This window comes from Stegostoma tigrinum, chromosome 9, assembly GCF_030684315.1.
Source record: "Stegostoma tigrinum isolate sSteTig4 chromosome 9, sSteTig4.hap1, whole genome shotgun sequence".
NCBI lineage: Eukaryota > Metazoa > Chordata > Chondrichthyes > Orectolobiformes > Stegostomatidae > Stegostoma > Stegostoma tigrinum.
In genome coordinates this window covers 79,455,531-79,472,598 of record NC_081362.1, presented here as the reverse complement: position 1 = coordinate 79,472,598, position 17,068 = coordinate 79,455,531, and the positions used below count along the sequence as shown (strand labels likewise).

Here is a 17,068-nt window from a genome sequence, read left to right as displayed (position 1 = left end):
TTACCTTCAGTGTGACTCAACAACACGGATTTTCTCTAAAAACTTTTAGACATGATGAATGGCCTTGTTTTTAATCACTGTCACAACAAATACCCAAAAGCTGTTTCCTTCTAATTAAAAGTGTATATAATAATAGTTAGGTTTATAAGTACATCAAAATATATCTGGTAGTACATTGATATGTTAATAAATACTGGTATTATAGTATATTGACATATACATTGAGATTTTGGACATGTTTTGCTGAAGCTTTTCCGTTTGCCAATTGACGTAAAATTGCAATCAAATTCTTAGTGATCGCATAAAACTGTCACCATTTTGCATTGATAATCTCAGAGAAGTAGGGGATAATTTTGCAGAAAAAATAATCCTACGTGTGTCGACTTATGCCTCAAATGCTCATTATTTACAACTAGGTAATTTCCTTAAACAAAATTTTTTTTTCCTCTAGTTACATATAGCAACCAAGAAAAGTAATGAATCCTTGAATGGCCTACAGTATAGCTCAAATTGGGGCATCTTGAAAACCGAAAGGTGCCACTAAAATGTATGCACACTCAAGAACCTTTGAAATATTTTAGATATTTAACGTTACATATAATTTGCTGACAGAACAAGCATTTATAATAGCACAGTTATTGCAGAAGGTATTCCAAGGTATCTCAGAGAAGAGATGAACAATAATCAACATTACAATTAAGAGATGTGACCAAAGTTTGGAGGTGCAGCAAACTTCTGAAGTTGGAAAGCATCAGATGAATTTACAGACAGTGTTCGAATACATGGGCTAGATGACAGAAAAGGTCTTCTGCTAATGATGAGGTGGAAATAAACACCTGATTAGAGTTTAATATGACATTTGAACGAGGGTAAACAGTATGTGAAATTTATAAATGAGGATAAATATTTCAAACTCACCAACTGGGAGGTGGAATTTTGAGAGAGAAAGGACTATAAGACATAGGAGCAGAAGTAGGCAACTCAGCTCATCAAGTCTGCTCTGTCCTTCAATGAGATCATGGCTGATTTTACAACTCTTAAATCTACTTTCCTGTTTATTTTCCCCATAATCCTTGGTTCCCTTATTGATTAAGCATCTAGCAATCTCAGCCCTGAATATACTTAACACCCAGGCCTATGGCCTCTGTAGTAAGTATTCCATAGATTCACTAACCTCAGAAAAAATAATCTTCCCCAACTCTGCCTTAATAAGCAGTCCTTTACTGTGAGATTACGCTTGCTGGTCCTTGTCTTTCCAACAAAGGAGAAACAACCTCTGTACAAATATGCTGACAAGCCCTGTAAGAGTCTTGTGTGGTTCAATAAGGTCACTTCTCATTCTTCTAAGTTCCAATGAGTACACGTCTATCATAGTCAACCTCTTCCCTTGAGATGGGCCCTGCATATCCAGAAATCAGCCTTGTGAACCTTCCCAGGACTGTCTCCAACGTCCATATATCGTTCCTTAGGTATGGGGCCCAAAACTATTCACAGTTTTCCAGCCTTGGTCTGACTACTGCTTTGTATCATTTTAGCAAAACCTCTCTATTTTTACAGAGATAATGGGAACTGCAGATGCTGGAGATTCCAAGATAATAAGATGTGAGGCTGGATGAACACAGCAGGCCAAGCAGCATCTCAGGAGCACAAAAGCTGACGTTTCGGGCCTAGACCCTTCATCAGATGATGAAGGGTCTAGGCCCGAAACGTCAGCTTTTGTGCTCCTGAGATGCTGCTTGGCCTGCTGTGTTCATCCAGCCTCACATCTCTATTTTTACACTTGTGTCACATTGGAATGAAGGCCAACATTCTAATGCCCTTCCCTTATCACCCACTGAACATGCTCCTGCTAGCTATTTGTAATTTACGAATGAGGACTTCTAAATCCCCTGTGCTGTAACTTTCTGCTGGAACTTAGAACAGCACAGCACACCACAGTACAGGCCCTTCAGCCCACGACGTTGTGCCGACCTATTATCCTAGTGTAAGATCAACTACCCTGCATACCCTACATTTTATTATCATCCATGCACCTATCCAAGAGTTGCTTAAAATGACCCTAATGTATCTGACTCCACTACCACCACCAGCAGTGCATTCCACGTACCCATCACTCTCCTGTAAAGAGCCTAACTCCGAGATCTCCCCTACAGCTTCCTCCAATCACCTTAAAATTATTCCCCATTTGTAATAGTTATTTCCGCCCTGAGGAAAAGTCTCTGGCTATCTACTCTATGTTCTTCCTATCAAAATACAGACACTCATTTCCCACAAGATTCCATTTACCAAGTTTTTGCCTATTCATTTAAGCTGTCTATATCCCTCTGTTGTCTCTCTGTGTCATCTACAGCACCTGCCTTCCCACCTAAATTTGTGTCATCTGCAAATGCATCTATAGTACTTTCACTTTCCTCATCCATATCATTAATAATCAGTGTAAAATAATTGTGGTCCCAGCAATGATCCCTGTGGCACTCCGTGTGTTACAAGTTGACATCCTGAAATGCTCCCTAATCCCAACTCTCTATTAGTTAGCCAATTTTCCATCTTCTATTGCACCTTTATGTATCATATATTGCATCCCCTATGACTGGAACATTTTTCCAATAACAGACATTATGCTACCTGGCCTAGATTTACCTGCTTTCTTGACTCCTTCCTTTCTTTAAAGGTGTAAACATGGTTTTCCAATCCTCTGGAATTTTTCCAAAACCTAAGAATTCTTGGAAGCTTATTAGCAGTGAATCCACTATCTGTATAGCTGCTTCCTTTAATATCCTTGTATGCATCGCATCAGGTTCAGGGGAATATTCAGCCTTCAAACTCATTGGCTTTGCTAACATTTTTTTCGTTCACGGTATTAATTATATTTATTCATGAAAGCAAGAGAGTATGATACACTATGCCAACAAAAGCTCATACTAGTTGAAGCTGAACTGCTGCATGTAAAGATCTAAGAAGTGAATGCAGCAGAATTAGGAGGTTCAATAAAGAAAGCAAAGCAGAGACTGGCATTGTTAGAAAGGTGACAATCGGAATTCTCAGGGTTAGACAGAACAGTGGGCCTGATTTAATGGTTCTCACTTCTCAATGTGTTTGCTGTCATATTCAGATATGGAGCTCATTATTGTCAGACATCATTCAGGAGTAAAATAACCTAAAATAACACTGTTTTCTAATGTACCAATTTAGATTGCTGTCTCTCTTGCACATCAATTTCCAATGAAGTTCCAATAAATAGCTGATTTGATTTTGTCTTAGTCTATCAACAATTCAAAATGTTATATTTATTTATTTCATGCTCAATTTTACTGTTGTGCCATACTTGTTCTATATGCATCAAACTACTGGAACGGATTAAAAAGCGTGGAAGCATTAAATTTGGCATCAACACATGGGGTTTCACTCCAGCACGGACAGAGACTATATGTGGCACGGTGCACAGTTGCTACTACTTCAGTGCCAATGTTTAAATTGCATGTGGAATAAATTATAAAGCTTTTGGGAATTACTGCATCACATCTAAAAACACAAACCCTAAATTGATTGCTTTCATAGAATCACAGAATGCCTGCAGTGCAGACAGAGGCCATTCAGTTCATGAAGTCTACACTGACCCTCTGAAGGGCATCCCACCCAAACCCATACTCTCAACTCCACCATATCCCCGTTACCTTATTTACCTTAGCTAACCCCGCTACGACAACACAGGACAATTTGGCACAGCCGATCCACCCAAGTTGCACACCTTTGGACTGTGGGTGGAGAACAAACAGAAATCCATGCAGACATGACAAGAATGCAAACTCCAAACAATCTCCGAAAGCTGGAACCCCTGTACTGTGAGGCATCAGTGCTAACTGCTGTGTCACTGTACCACCCCAGGACATATTACAAATCAAGATCTTTTCAATGTAAATTTTTTGCGATTTTTTTTAGCAATATGTAATTTGAATTGATACTAAATCTTTGAAATTAAAAATGGTTTCAGAGGTTGCCCTTTACCACCTATCAAGTACTAATGAATCCCAGATGCCATGTTAATGGTGGATACAAACCGACACACAAACTTTGTTGGGAGACTCAAATGCAAAGAAAAAGGTGGTGTAATTTGTTGGTTTGATAATTCATGATCAAATATAAACAATCAGGAGCCTTATTCTAAATAACTATTCATCTGGTTTAATGCAAATCTACTGGAAACTCCTAACATCCATTTCCAATCAACACCAGTAACATGTGAGGAAGGCACCAAGGGTTTAAGGTCGTTACATTTTCTTCAGAAATGGGGAAAATTCAGAATCCAAATTTTTTAAAAATTCAGTCAAAGAATGTGAGCTTCACTGGTTGAGTCAGCATTCACTTTTCATCAGTAGTTGCCTTTGAGGTAGAGGTTTTGGTGAGCTGTCTTTTTGATCATTGCAGTGCACTCACGTAAGTACACTTAAGATCCTGTTGCAGAGGGAATGTCAGCGTTTTGACTCAGTGAGACTGAGGGAACGATTGTGTACTTTCCCATAACGGTGGTGAGCGTTTGGAGAGGAGCTTGCAAATGGTGGTGCTCCCGTGTATCAGCTGTCTTTGTTCCCCTAGACAATAACGGTTGAGGATTCAGAAGGTGCTACGTAAGCGTTGCATCTTGATAAATGGTATACATTGCTGTTACAATGCACTCGTGGTGAAGGGAAGAAATGTTTATGGATGTGGTGCCAATCAAGCAGGCTGTTTTGATCTGATGGTGTCAAGCTTCTTCAGCTGCACTCATCCAGGCAAACACTGGAGTATTCCATTACATCACTGGTGTCTGTCTGGAAGATGGTGGACAGGATTATAGGGGGAAGTCAGGAAGTGAGTAACTTCTCGTACCCCCTGCTCTTTTAGCCACAGCAGTTATATGGTTAATCAAGTTCAGTTTCTGGTCAAGGGTAACTCCCAAGATGCTGATTGTGATAGAATCAATTTCGGTAAAGCCACAGAATGGCTTGATTTTGCTGAAGAAATGATAGGCTTTTCCTTGAATTATAACAGTTGAAGAGTACTTCAGCAGAACAACCAATTCCTTTCCACCATCAGCATTGTCAAGGTCATCCTCTCATATCAGAGGAAGGCAATGGCCTAGCTGTATTATTGCTGGACTATTAATCTAGAGACCCAGATAACATTCTGGGACCTGGGTTTGCATCCCGCCACAGCAGATGGTGGAATTTGAATTCAATAAATATCTGGAATTAACAGTCTAATGATGCCTGTGAATCCATTGTTGATGGTTGGAAAACCCATCCGGTTCACCAATGTCCTTTAGGGAAGAAAATTGCCATCCTGACCTGGTCTGGCCTACATGTGACTCCAAAGCCACATCAATGCGGTGGCCCTTGGCAATTAGGTACAGGCCTAGGGATGGGCAATTAGGGATGCTGCCTAACCAGTGACAGCCTCATTCCAGGAAAAGAATTTTTTAAAAAATGCAACCTGAACTCATCTGTTAAATTATATTGGCAGTAACTCCCATTCACCTTTCAAAACTAAGGCTCTAGTTTCTATATGTGTTGAATCCCCAAGGTCAGTCTTCACTGGTTTCCTAAAGAAAAGTCTTAATTCACACTGACCTAAACCCCTTAGAAGTTTCTACAGTTAACTGATTTTCTCGCTGGTAACTCCTGATAAGTCCCAGTTCTACATACTTTATGTTTTCCTAACTTTTCTGGAAAACTGAGGATAAAATGATAATATGGAAAATGAAAGCATGGACAATGTAAGGATTAAAGTCACACAATAACTCGCCCGAATGTTATACAAATAAATTTCGATGTGACCAAAAGAAAACAAACATCCGGTAGTTAAAAAATTTCAAAACATACCAAGAAGCCCAGTTTTTCCAGGATATGACCAGCACAAATACAAAGTCACTTCCTATTCTGCAGTACTAGGACTTCCCTGCTTATCACTGCAAAATACAATTAGACAAACAATTCTGACCTTATAAGGGTCAAATGATCTGCAGCCATTGCCATAGCAGCTTTCCAAACATTATCCCTTTTAAAAACAATTGATCATTTGTAATACAGTCTGCTACAGGAAGACCTACATCATACATCCCTACATGTATACACATTTGTCCAGACATGGGGTACAAATACACACCCGCAAGACTGTTGTAAGATCGCTTGCAAAAGTGATACAGTTGACTCGCTAACTAGAAAGTATTTCCTTTTTTAAGTAAAATGGGTGTGGTGGTTACCCTGGCTTACAAAGGAATCAAAACAGATTGATGTACATCCTTACTTAAGAAAACTGCATCAGAAGCAGCTCAGAGAAGGTTCACACAACTCATGCCAGGATTAAGGGCATATTTTTTGAAGAATGATCAAATAGGTTGGCGTTATACCCAGTAGAATTTATAGGAATGAAAGGCGATCTGACAGCAGCATATTTGATTCAAAGGGAACTTCGTAGGGTGGATTCTGAAAGAATGTTTTCCCTTGTTCTGCAGTCTAAAATTAGGGGACACATTTTAAAAATTGGAGCTTCCATTTAGGACCATAGGGAAGAGATTGTTATTTTTCTCTAGAGTCATTAGTGTATGAAATACTCTTTGATGAACTCTTTGTGGAGGTGGGGTTACTGAACATATTTAAGGATTTTTGTTTGATTTAACCTGTTTTTCAAATCAAACTGGCAGAGATGTTATTACACACCTCTGGAACAGGTGTTACTTGAACCTAAGCCTCTTGTGCCAGAAGAGGGCTATTGGTTTTTTGATTAAGGGAATTGACGGATATGGGGAGGGAGTAGGAATGTGGAGTTGAGGTCATAAAACAAATCAGCTATGAAATTATCAAATGGTAGAGCAGACCTGGGAAGCCAAATAGTTTGCTCCTCATCTTGTATCTTCTTGTGTGTTTATGTTACATTTTAAAATGTGTAGTAAAGTTACTACAATGAGAATTAGTTGCACGTGGCAGGGAAATTACTGTAACCTATCACTCGTGGATAGGATAAATGAGCATTTGAAGTATAAACTGATCTAAGGGATTAGTATTTGGGAAAGGCAGATCACACCTAACTAATCCAACTGAATATTTTCAGAAGATCACAACAAAAACCCTGAAGTTATACTGCAACTTTAATACAGTAAAACATCCAAGGTGCTTTACTGTAATCAAACAAAAACAGATCTAAAGACTGGGCTAAAGAAGGATGACTGCCTAATAGCTTGGCCAAAGTGGTTGGTTTTAATGACTAACAGCTGACATTTTAGGAACAGAATTCCAAAATGACTAAGGCATGAACATCAATGATGGGGAGAAGGAATTAGGGGTATCCAGAAGACTAGTGAAATGTCAGGTCTTTGAAGGATTGTCAATATGGAAGAGGTAAGACAGATAGGCAAGTAGATATAGATAACGCAGTGTGGAGCTGGAGGAGCACAGCAGGCCAGGCAGCATCAGAGAAGCAGTAAAGTTGACGTTTGGGTCCCGACCCAAAATGTCAATTTTCCTGCTCCTCTGATGCTGCCTGGCCTGCTGTGCTCCTCCTGCTCCACACTATGTTATCTCTGGCTGCAGCATCAACAATTCTTACTATCACTCAGCAAGTAGATAGATCTGAACAGGGATGGTGGAACAGGCTTATGTGACTGAACTACCTCATCCAGTTCTTCCAGTTTGCTTATCCTGAATAGATACAGTTAAAAACATACCAATTCAACTTTGATTATTGCTTTATGTCAAAGGTTTCAACAACACAGGTCGTATTTCTATACCAGAAAAAGGTCTTATTTTTCTGCCTTTATCATTCCTCAGCAGAGTTCCCAGGTTCTCTTTACGCAAATTGCTGTTAGGAAAGCAAGAAAAATCCAAAGTCTTACTAAGAGGCAGAAATTAATTGCCCCACAGGGGTTCCATCACTTGGGAGCCCCAATCACTTCCAATGGGTGGGCTCCAACAGAATTAAGTGCCCTCGGTTGCGTTATATTTCAGTCAGTCTGCAATATAGCTTTAGGAGACATGCATGTGACCTGAAGGTAAAAAAGATTCCACCTTATCTGCACGTATTTGAAGCTGGCATACTGATAGAAGCACAGTACTGTTATAATCAAACAGTTTAATATTAGCCCAGACACTGAAGTGGCCATGACAGTATGGATATATCAGGCGTTGCCATAAACACGTGCTAAGCCTTTCAGTACAATGGTAGTCCACGCCTAGTTCTTATGTTATGGGAGCTGATATAATTGCTACACAAAGTATAAAAACAAAGCAGGAGGCAATGCTGGCACCAAGATAGCGGGTGACACCTCAGGCCAAGAAAGGGCCTTCCTCAGATTTACAGCCTTGGCAGCAGGAATCCCAGCTAGCAGCACCATATTCAAATTATTTCCAATAAGAATAGTAGTAGGTCCTGGTAATCACTAAGAGATCAAAGGACAAGGTGAACGAATGTAGAATGTAGAACAGTGGTGAGAGTTTTATGGGGTGCACCCTGCCTTCTATCCTAGATACCTCAATTGGGTACAGTGCCTTGACAAAGACAAAAGACACAACCATAGTCATGTGACTCTAAAATGAATCATCAATAAATTGCATTGGGCACAGAGATAATGTGTTGTCTTATGAGGAAAGGTTGGACATGTTAGCATTGTATCTGCTTCAGTTTAGAACACCAAGAGGTGACTGGTCAAAATTAACAAGATCCGAATAGATCTTAACAGGTTGGATGTGGAAACCATGTTTTCTTTAAAGGCAGAATTTACACCTGCTTAAAAATAATGCTGAGCCCATTTAAAATGGAAATTAGTCGCTTTGTTTCCTCTAAGTGGGTTGAGTGTCTTTGGAGATCTTTTCCACAACAGGTGGTGGAAGCACCTATTGAATATTTTTAAGGCAGAGATGGATAGATTCTTGATAAGCAAGGAGGTGATAGATTATCAGGGTAGATGGGAATGTGGATTTAAGGTTACAGTCAGATCAGCCATGGTCTTCTTTAATGGCAGAGCAGGTCCAAGAGGCCAACATTTTCTTCTCCCGCTCTTTATTTGTATACCTGTTTTTGATGGGTGTGCCAAACCAACATATTAATACATATGGCACAGCACATAGGAAACCCATCATATTGCATTACTGTCTCATTTCATATAGAAAATCAGTTCAGTAAAGCACAAAGCTCTCTTACTTTTAGTGGTAAACCTCGGCTTTTAAAATCTATTATTTAGGCCCTTACTTTGCAGGGCTGTCACTGCTATATTCAAGTAATTTGAATCCAAAATAGCTTCCAACCTTGATCGTTAATGTAAGAAACTACAATTCAAGATTGAATAAAACTTTAACAAACAAAATAGCTGTCACTGGAGTCAAAAATGCTTCCAATGTATTTTTTGGCAAGGTCTTCTCTTGGAACCCAAAAAGATGACTTTCCATCCTTATGGGCAATCTGTTCTGAAGAAGGAGGAGTTATGTAATTTGAAGAATTCAATTTTTTTTCAATTCCTCATGCATTTTCTTGAACTAGACTCAACTCTGTACTGTGTGGACGAGCAAAGCAAAAATCCTCTGGGCATCATCCAATGTAGTTCTGAAACTGGACTCTAGGAGGTGTATAATCTTCTATCTCCAATATTTATTTCTCTTACTTTGGAGTAAAACAGCTAGGCCTCTGCTCTGTATAGTATCAGGTTAGCGCAACTGAGATTACATAGATCTGATGTTAGGAGCTTGAAACAGAAATCCTACTTTTCACTAAACAGCACAGTCATTCCAGTAGCACCCAGGAGAAACATGGGGGAAGACTAAAACACATGGCTCTGCCTTGTAAGATCACTGAAGTTCCATTTCCTACTGCATATCTGATCAGACTATATTGTTTCATAAGTCCTTAAAATTATATCATCAATGTGCACTTTCAAAAATGATTTGATGTAGAATTACACAGCAGGTTGCCTAACACTTCTAAATCATCATCCATTAGAACCCCACTTTACATGAATTAACACAGTGACTCAGCAAAATGCCTTTTAGAAAGATGCAAAGCCACTTCCAGTTCTGTAGCAGACACCAGGCTTTACTACTTTTGTAGGGCTGCTATAAGAAGCCTTTATCACAAGAAGCAAATGATAAATTTTGGTATGAACAGTACCGCATTAATTAAAGCAAAATATTGCAGAGACTAGGAATCCAGAACGGAAACATAAAGTAACTCAGGAGGTCTGGCAGCAACAAGGAGACAGAAACAAAGTTAAAGCTTCAAGTCCAATATGTACCTCCTTCACAACAGAAATTGTACACCTATAGTATATATCTTGAAACATCAACAATGTCAAAGTGTTGACTAAATCAAAAACCTCAAGTCATGCTCTGAAATCAGTGCTATACATTAATTGCAAAAGAAACTTAAACATGAACCACTGACAATCACCCCAAACCACCAAAACCCCCAGCGACTTAATACACACAAGTCCTCACTTTACATGACTATGTTTGTTATTACAGATATTTCAAATTTCCATTTTAAAAACTATGCGTTTGGAAAATGGAGAACTCTTGAAGTCTGCACACAAGCTTTAAAAGTTCAACTTGTGCCAAAACTGTTATTTGTGAAACTTCAGCTATGAGGATAGGTTGAAGTTTAGATTGTTCTGCTGGACAGAAGAAAATTGAGGGGCAATTTGATAGAGGTTTACAAAATCATGAGCAGGCTGTTCAGATTAGACAGAGAACCTACCCCCAACCCCCCACATCATTAAAAAAAAACAAGAACAAAACAGCACAGATTTAAAATGACATTCCAAAGAAGCAAGGGTGGTGCAAGTAGTTAGAGTATGGAATATTTTTGTCGTACAGTCACTATCACAATGTACAAAATGAGGCAGCTAATATACGCATAACAAGATAGGACCACAGAAATGAAGAGGGTCATTCAGTCATTCTTGTCTATACCAGTCCAAAGATACCCAGATACCCTTTCTAATCCCATCTTCCCATGGGTTAAGAGCCCATAGTCCCGCAGTTTACAGCACTTCAGGTACAGATTCAGGTACTTTTTAAAAGAGTTTAGGGTCTCTGCCTCCACTACCAACTGCAGCAGTGAATTCTAGAAACCCACCACCCTCTGCGTAAAAGCATTTTTCCACACATTCCCCCTAATCTTTCTGCTACTTAGCTTGAATCAATGACTCCTGGCTTTTGAACAGTCTGTCACGGGAAACAGGGTCCTCCTGCTACTGTATTTCTACCCCTCACAATTTAGTTTACCTCAATAATGCAATCCCTCAGCCTTCTCAGTTCCAAAGAAAACAATCCCAACATCTCCAATCTCTCCTTGTAGCTGCAAGTCTTCAGCCCCATCAACATTCTAGTAAATCTTCTGTGCACTTTCTCCCGTGCAATTACATCCTTTCTATAATGTGGTGACCATAAATACACACTGGACTCCAGTTGTGGCTTCACCAGTATTTTATACAGTTTTATCATTATGACCCTACTTTTGTATTCTATACCTCTTACAATAAAGGGCAGTATTCTACATGTCTTCTTCTCAACCTTAACTAGCTGTACTGCTACTGAAATCCGACAAACTGCAATGTAATTATCTCTTCTTATCATGTTGAAGGAAGGATATAACTGCTCCAAGTCACCAGAGATTAATCTTCTGCCTTTGTCAAAAGGAGGCCATGGGATCTTTTGCAATCATGTGACAGGAAGATAAGGTCTTAGTTTAACATCTCACCAAAAGATATAACCTCTTTCAACAATGCCAGACCAGATTCCTGTGTTCAAATCCTGAAGTGGTCTCAAACCCACGACAGTCTGATTCACAGGAGAGAGTGCTGTCAAATGAATTGGCTAAAGCACAAGACTTTGTGTAAACATATATTCCCACTTAAAAGAAATAAAATAATGGCTGCATAGCGATGTTGTACAATCTGTGCTTTGAAAAGGTGGACAGTATTGGATGCGTTATCAATAAATTTTATGGCTGTACAGTTTAAATTTCATGTGAACAACTTAACATTCAAATAGTTCAGCAAATGCTCAGAAACACACAGGACCGGGATTTTCGTTAAGGTGTGACTCATTGATGGGTGAGTTGAAGAGTTGGTGAGTAGTTAATAGCTAAGGAAGCAAATCCTGGCAAAAAAAAGTAGATAAAATATACTTTAAGCTATATTAAGCAAACTGCACCAAGTATCACATTTAAATATATCAAGGAATTTTTAAAAAATATTGCATTCTAATACACTGCTTTCACTGGTTCATGGCAAATTTTGCATTTGTTAATGAACAAGTTAGTTTGAGTAGGAATTGGAGGAAGACATTTCTCAAAACTAATGAAAAATGTCAGGTGCATCTTGAATGACTTTCTTGCATGCACTGTTTTTGGTTGCATAAAGACCTTCACTTAAGTGAAATAGGAAATTTGATTCACTGGTAGAGAAGAGTTGCTTAAATTTGATGAGAAATGGCATTTCTACATAGCAGAAATCATCTAGACTTCTAGAGAAATCCCATTATAGATACTGGAGAATGAAACTTAGAATCACAATGCCATTAAACCAAGTACATAATAAATTTCACATTTGGTGGCCAGGAAGTAATGTTTTGAATCAATGCCAGCCACCAGAATTTCAAACTACTCCGTAAACGAACACAAATCTCACTATATTCCATTTCAATCAATTGATCTTTCGATCATCAAAAGGATTGATATTAATATACTGATGAGTAAATTAATTGTAGAAATAAACACCGATCATCACAAGAGTGCAATATAATGAGTGATTTGTTTAGTTCCACCATTGAAGATGGGAGAGTAACGTCTGTTAGATTGTTTACAAACAAAGAGACTTACTCAAAAACTACTGCATGAATTTCAATGATGCAGAGATCAGCCCAAAAGAGCAAATTAGCTGTTGGCAAAGACACAGATCCAGATCCTGATCCTAGAATGTTTTGCAAAGGATCCATTCATATTAGGAGGAGATTCAGCAATCAACTGTGTGTTAGAATGGTTTGCATTGTCTCAACTGCAAGTTGCTACAGCTGTCAAAATGTGAGCACAACTTGCACAGCAAGTTACTGGATGTGAATTGGCTCGAAGTAATGGGAGCTCTTAATAAACATTTTTTTTCAGCTTTCTAGTTGCAGAGCATCAATCAGGTAAAAAATCTCAAAAGGGAGAACTGCAGAATGAGGAAACACAACACAGCAGAGATTTTTGACTTTTCACTACTTTGTCATGGGATCATGATTGTCATCATTGGCCAGACCAACATTCAGTGCCCATTACTCATTGCTTTTGAGCTGTGCAGTTTGCTAAGCCATTTCAGAGGACCAATAAGAGTCAACAACATTACTACAGATCTGGAGTCACATGTACACCAGGCTATTTGAGAAGTCAACATCTGACAATGATTTCATTAATCATAATTCCATTGTTAACATTTACAAATATTTCCACATGAAAATTAAACAGTCACAAGCAAATACTTTTTTAAATATCTGCAGTCATGTGGCCCAGACAAGTAATTTAATTCTACCTCTCCCCTCCCCACAACATGAGAAGAAAGAAAGGCTGCAATAAATGTTTGGAAAAGTTCAGCTGATTTAGTATGCGGGAGCTCATAAACTTATAATCAGCACAGGAAATAGGCCACCAGTACTGGAAATAAAAATATTGTACTGGTGTCTAATCTGGGAGCCAACTGTTTGCAGGAAAGTAGCAACATTTCTATTGTAAACATTACCTATTTCCCACAGCTGTTTCAATCTTTAGTCTTTGTATTTCTGATTGCGAAGAAAGGCTTTGGCCTTTGTTTTTACAAGTCAGTCATCATTATTCAAAATGAAGAGAAGGAACAAGTTAAGCATCTTAAAAAGTGAACTTTGAAAAGGACATGAACAAAATAGAGCTAGTAATGAAGTAGATAGGGAGGTTAACGAGAACAGGAGAGTATTTTTTTATGGGGCACTTTTAAACCTACAGGACAAGATTGAAACATCAGAAAAATTGTTCCTGACAGGACCTTCTGGGGGTAATCCGGGATGCTCAGTTGAAATTCACCTCAAGCAAGAGCATACTAAGAGACGATAAGGCAACCATGGTTGACTAGGGAAGTCAGGGACAGCATAAAAGCAAGAAAAAGCATACAAATGTGAAGATTACTAGGAGTCCAGGGAATTTGGAAACCTTTAAAAGTCAGCAGAGGACAACTTAAAAAAAAGTAATAATGGGGGAGAAGATGGAAAACAGGGGTAAGATAGCTATAATACAGAAGACTGCACAAGCATTTTTTAGAGCTATAAACGGTAATAGAGAGAAGTGACAGTAAGCATTTCACAGCTGGAAAATTAGGCTGGAGAAGCAGTAATGGGGAACAAAGAAATGGAGAGGATATGAATAGTTATTTTGCATCAATCTCCATAGTGGAAGACACCAATTGCATTCTACTACTTCAAAAAGAGTCAGGATGGAGGTGAATGTAGTGGCCGTCACCAAGGAGAAGGTTCTGGGAAAGCTCAAAAGTCTTAAGGTAGACTAGTCACCAGGACCAATCAACTATACCTCAGAGTTCTGAAGGAGATAGCCAAGAAGACATTGGTGGTGATCTTTCAGAAACTCAGGGAGGGTCCTAGAGGACTGGAAAATGGCTAATATAACACCCCTGTTAAATAAATGAGAGAAGTAGACGTAGAAGACAGGAAATTATAGGTCAGGTAGCCTGATCTCAGTAATTAGTAAAATTTTAGGGTCCATTATTAAGGATGAGATTGGAAGCGCATAGTAATATAGGGCTGTCAACAATGCTTTGTCAAGGGGAGGTCATGCCTGACAAATCTGTTAAAATTATTTGAGGAGGTAATGAGTAAGTTATACAAAGGAGAGCCAATGGATGTAACTTATTTGGATTTCCAGAAGGCCTCTCACAAAATGCACAGGAGGTTGCAAAATAAGATAAGATCCTACGGTGTTAGGGGTAAGATACTGGCATTGATACATGATTGACTGACTGGCAGAAGGCTGTGAGTGGGAATAAGGTGTCTTCTTCAGGACAATAGCTCGTGGAGTTCCACACAGGATCAATGTTGGGACCACAACTATTCCTGTAATGCATTCATGATCTAGATGAAGGAACTAAGAGCATTGTTGCTACGTTATCAGAAGACATACACATAGGTGGAGAGGCAATTCGCATTGAGGAAGCAGGGAAGCTGCTGAAGCACTTGGACAAAGACTAGAACAGTGGGCAAAGAAATGGTCGATGGAATACCATATGGGAAAGTGTGATGTTAGACACTTTGGTAGAAAGAATAGACGTGTAGTCTATTTTCAAATGGGGAAAGGCTTCAGAAATTTGAAGCACAAAGACTTGAGAATCCTAGTTCAGGATTCTCTTAAGATTGCCATGCGGGCTCATGTGGCAGTTAGGAAGGCAAATACAATGTTAGCATTCATTTCATGAAGGCGAGAATACAAGCACAGGGATGTACTATTGAGGCTGTATAAAGGGTCAGGATCTGACTGCATTTGGGATATTACAAGCAGTTTTGCTCCCTAAGCAAGGATATGAGCGCATTGAAGAGGGCACAGGATGTTCACAAGAACGATCCTAGGAATGAAGGGTTTATCATATAAGAAGCAGTTGAAGATGCTGGGTTTGTACTCAGTGAAATGTAGGAGGGAGATCTCATTGAAACTTACAAAATACGAAGAGGCTGGTAAAGAGTGGACATGGAGAAGATGATGTTTCCACTAGTAAGAGGGACTGGGACCAAGCCTTAGAGTGCCAAAGACACAGCCTTAGAGTGAATACACGACCCTTGATAACTCTGATTGAGGAGGAATTTCTTCACCCAGAAGTGATCAATCTGTGCAATTCATTGCCACAGAAGGCTGAGCAGTCCAAGATAGTGACTATTGTTAAGGGATATATTCGTTCTTAATTAGTAAGGGGATCAAGGGCTGTAGGAAAAAGACAGGAGAATGGGGTTGAGAATCTTACCAGCCATGATTGGATGGCAGAGCAGACTTGATGGTTTAATTCTGCTCCTACATCTGATGGTCTTATGGCCATTTTCAGTAGCTTTAGTGCAGCAACATTAGTGATTAGTCTAATTGGAATATTCTTAGATCTATAATTTCTCTCAGGACTTGAAACTTGTTTCTCAAAGTATCCTTCATCTTGAATTCAATACAAGAAAGCCTAGGGTACTTAACTTAAAAAGAACTGCCTTTAATATTTGATAACAAAATGTGAGGCTGGATGAACACAGCAGGCCAAGCAGCATCTCAGGAGCACTGAAGCTGACGTTTCGGGCCTAGACCCTTCATCAGATGAACTCTAGGCCCGAAACATCAGCTTCTGTGCTCCTGAGATGCTGCTTGGCCTGCTGTGTTCATCCAGCCTCACATTTCATTATCTTGGATTCTCCAGCATCTGCAGTTCCCATTATCTCTGCCTTAAATATTTATTTGCAAACACTCAGCCTCTATTTTGAGCAAAAAAATGTATTTCCCAATCCCAAATTTTATTGCCATTTACCTGTGTTTCAACAATTAGGCAAAGAGAGGTAGGCTTGCTACTTTCATTTTAGTATTTAAAGCTAATGGGCAGCAGCAGCAAGATAAATACAATAGCATAAACGTAGGTATGTATTAAAAGTGCGTCAGCAATCTTCTTCTGACAGATCCCTACATATATCACAGAAATCATTGTGTAACTGAATACTTCAGCATCCTAGGATACTGGACTGTTGACTGTATTCTCAATAATCAAGACTTACTGACCATTTGTGCTACAAATGCCACGTTCCCTTCTGAAATATCACTTGAAGAATTTGTCATATAATGCTCATTAGAAAACTGCTCCAAAATCAACAGGCTGTTAACACAAGTATGAAATCCATAAAATCTGCTTATATGATTTATGTAGTCTCCTTTGCATCACATGATTGAAACGGGAAACTCTGGGCAGGATTGTGAAAAGAGGATTGTGCTAATGACTCAAGTCTCATTAATCTATGGCATGACGTGTACATATAATCCCTTCAACAGCTCTCGAAAACTTTCATTAAAA

General features: G+C 39.1%; 1 protein-coding gene across 8 annotated transcripts in view; it reads right to left on the bottom strand.

Moving 5' to 3' along the window:
- Positions 1–17,068, bottom strand: part of prkd3 (protein kinase D3) — a 388,805-nt gene that overhangs the window by 209,912 nt on the left and 161,825 nt on the right. The window lies entirely within an intron of this gene.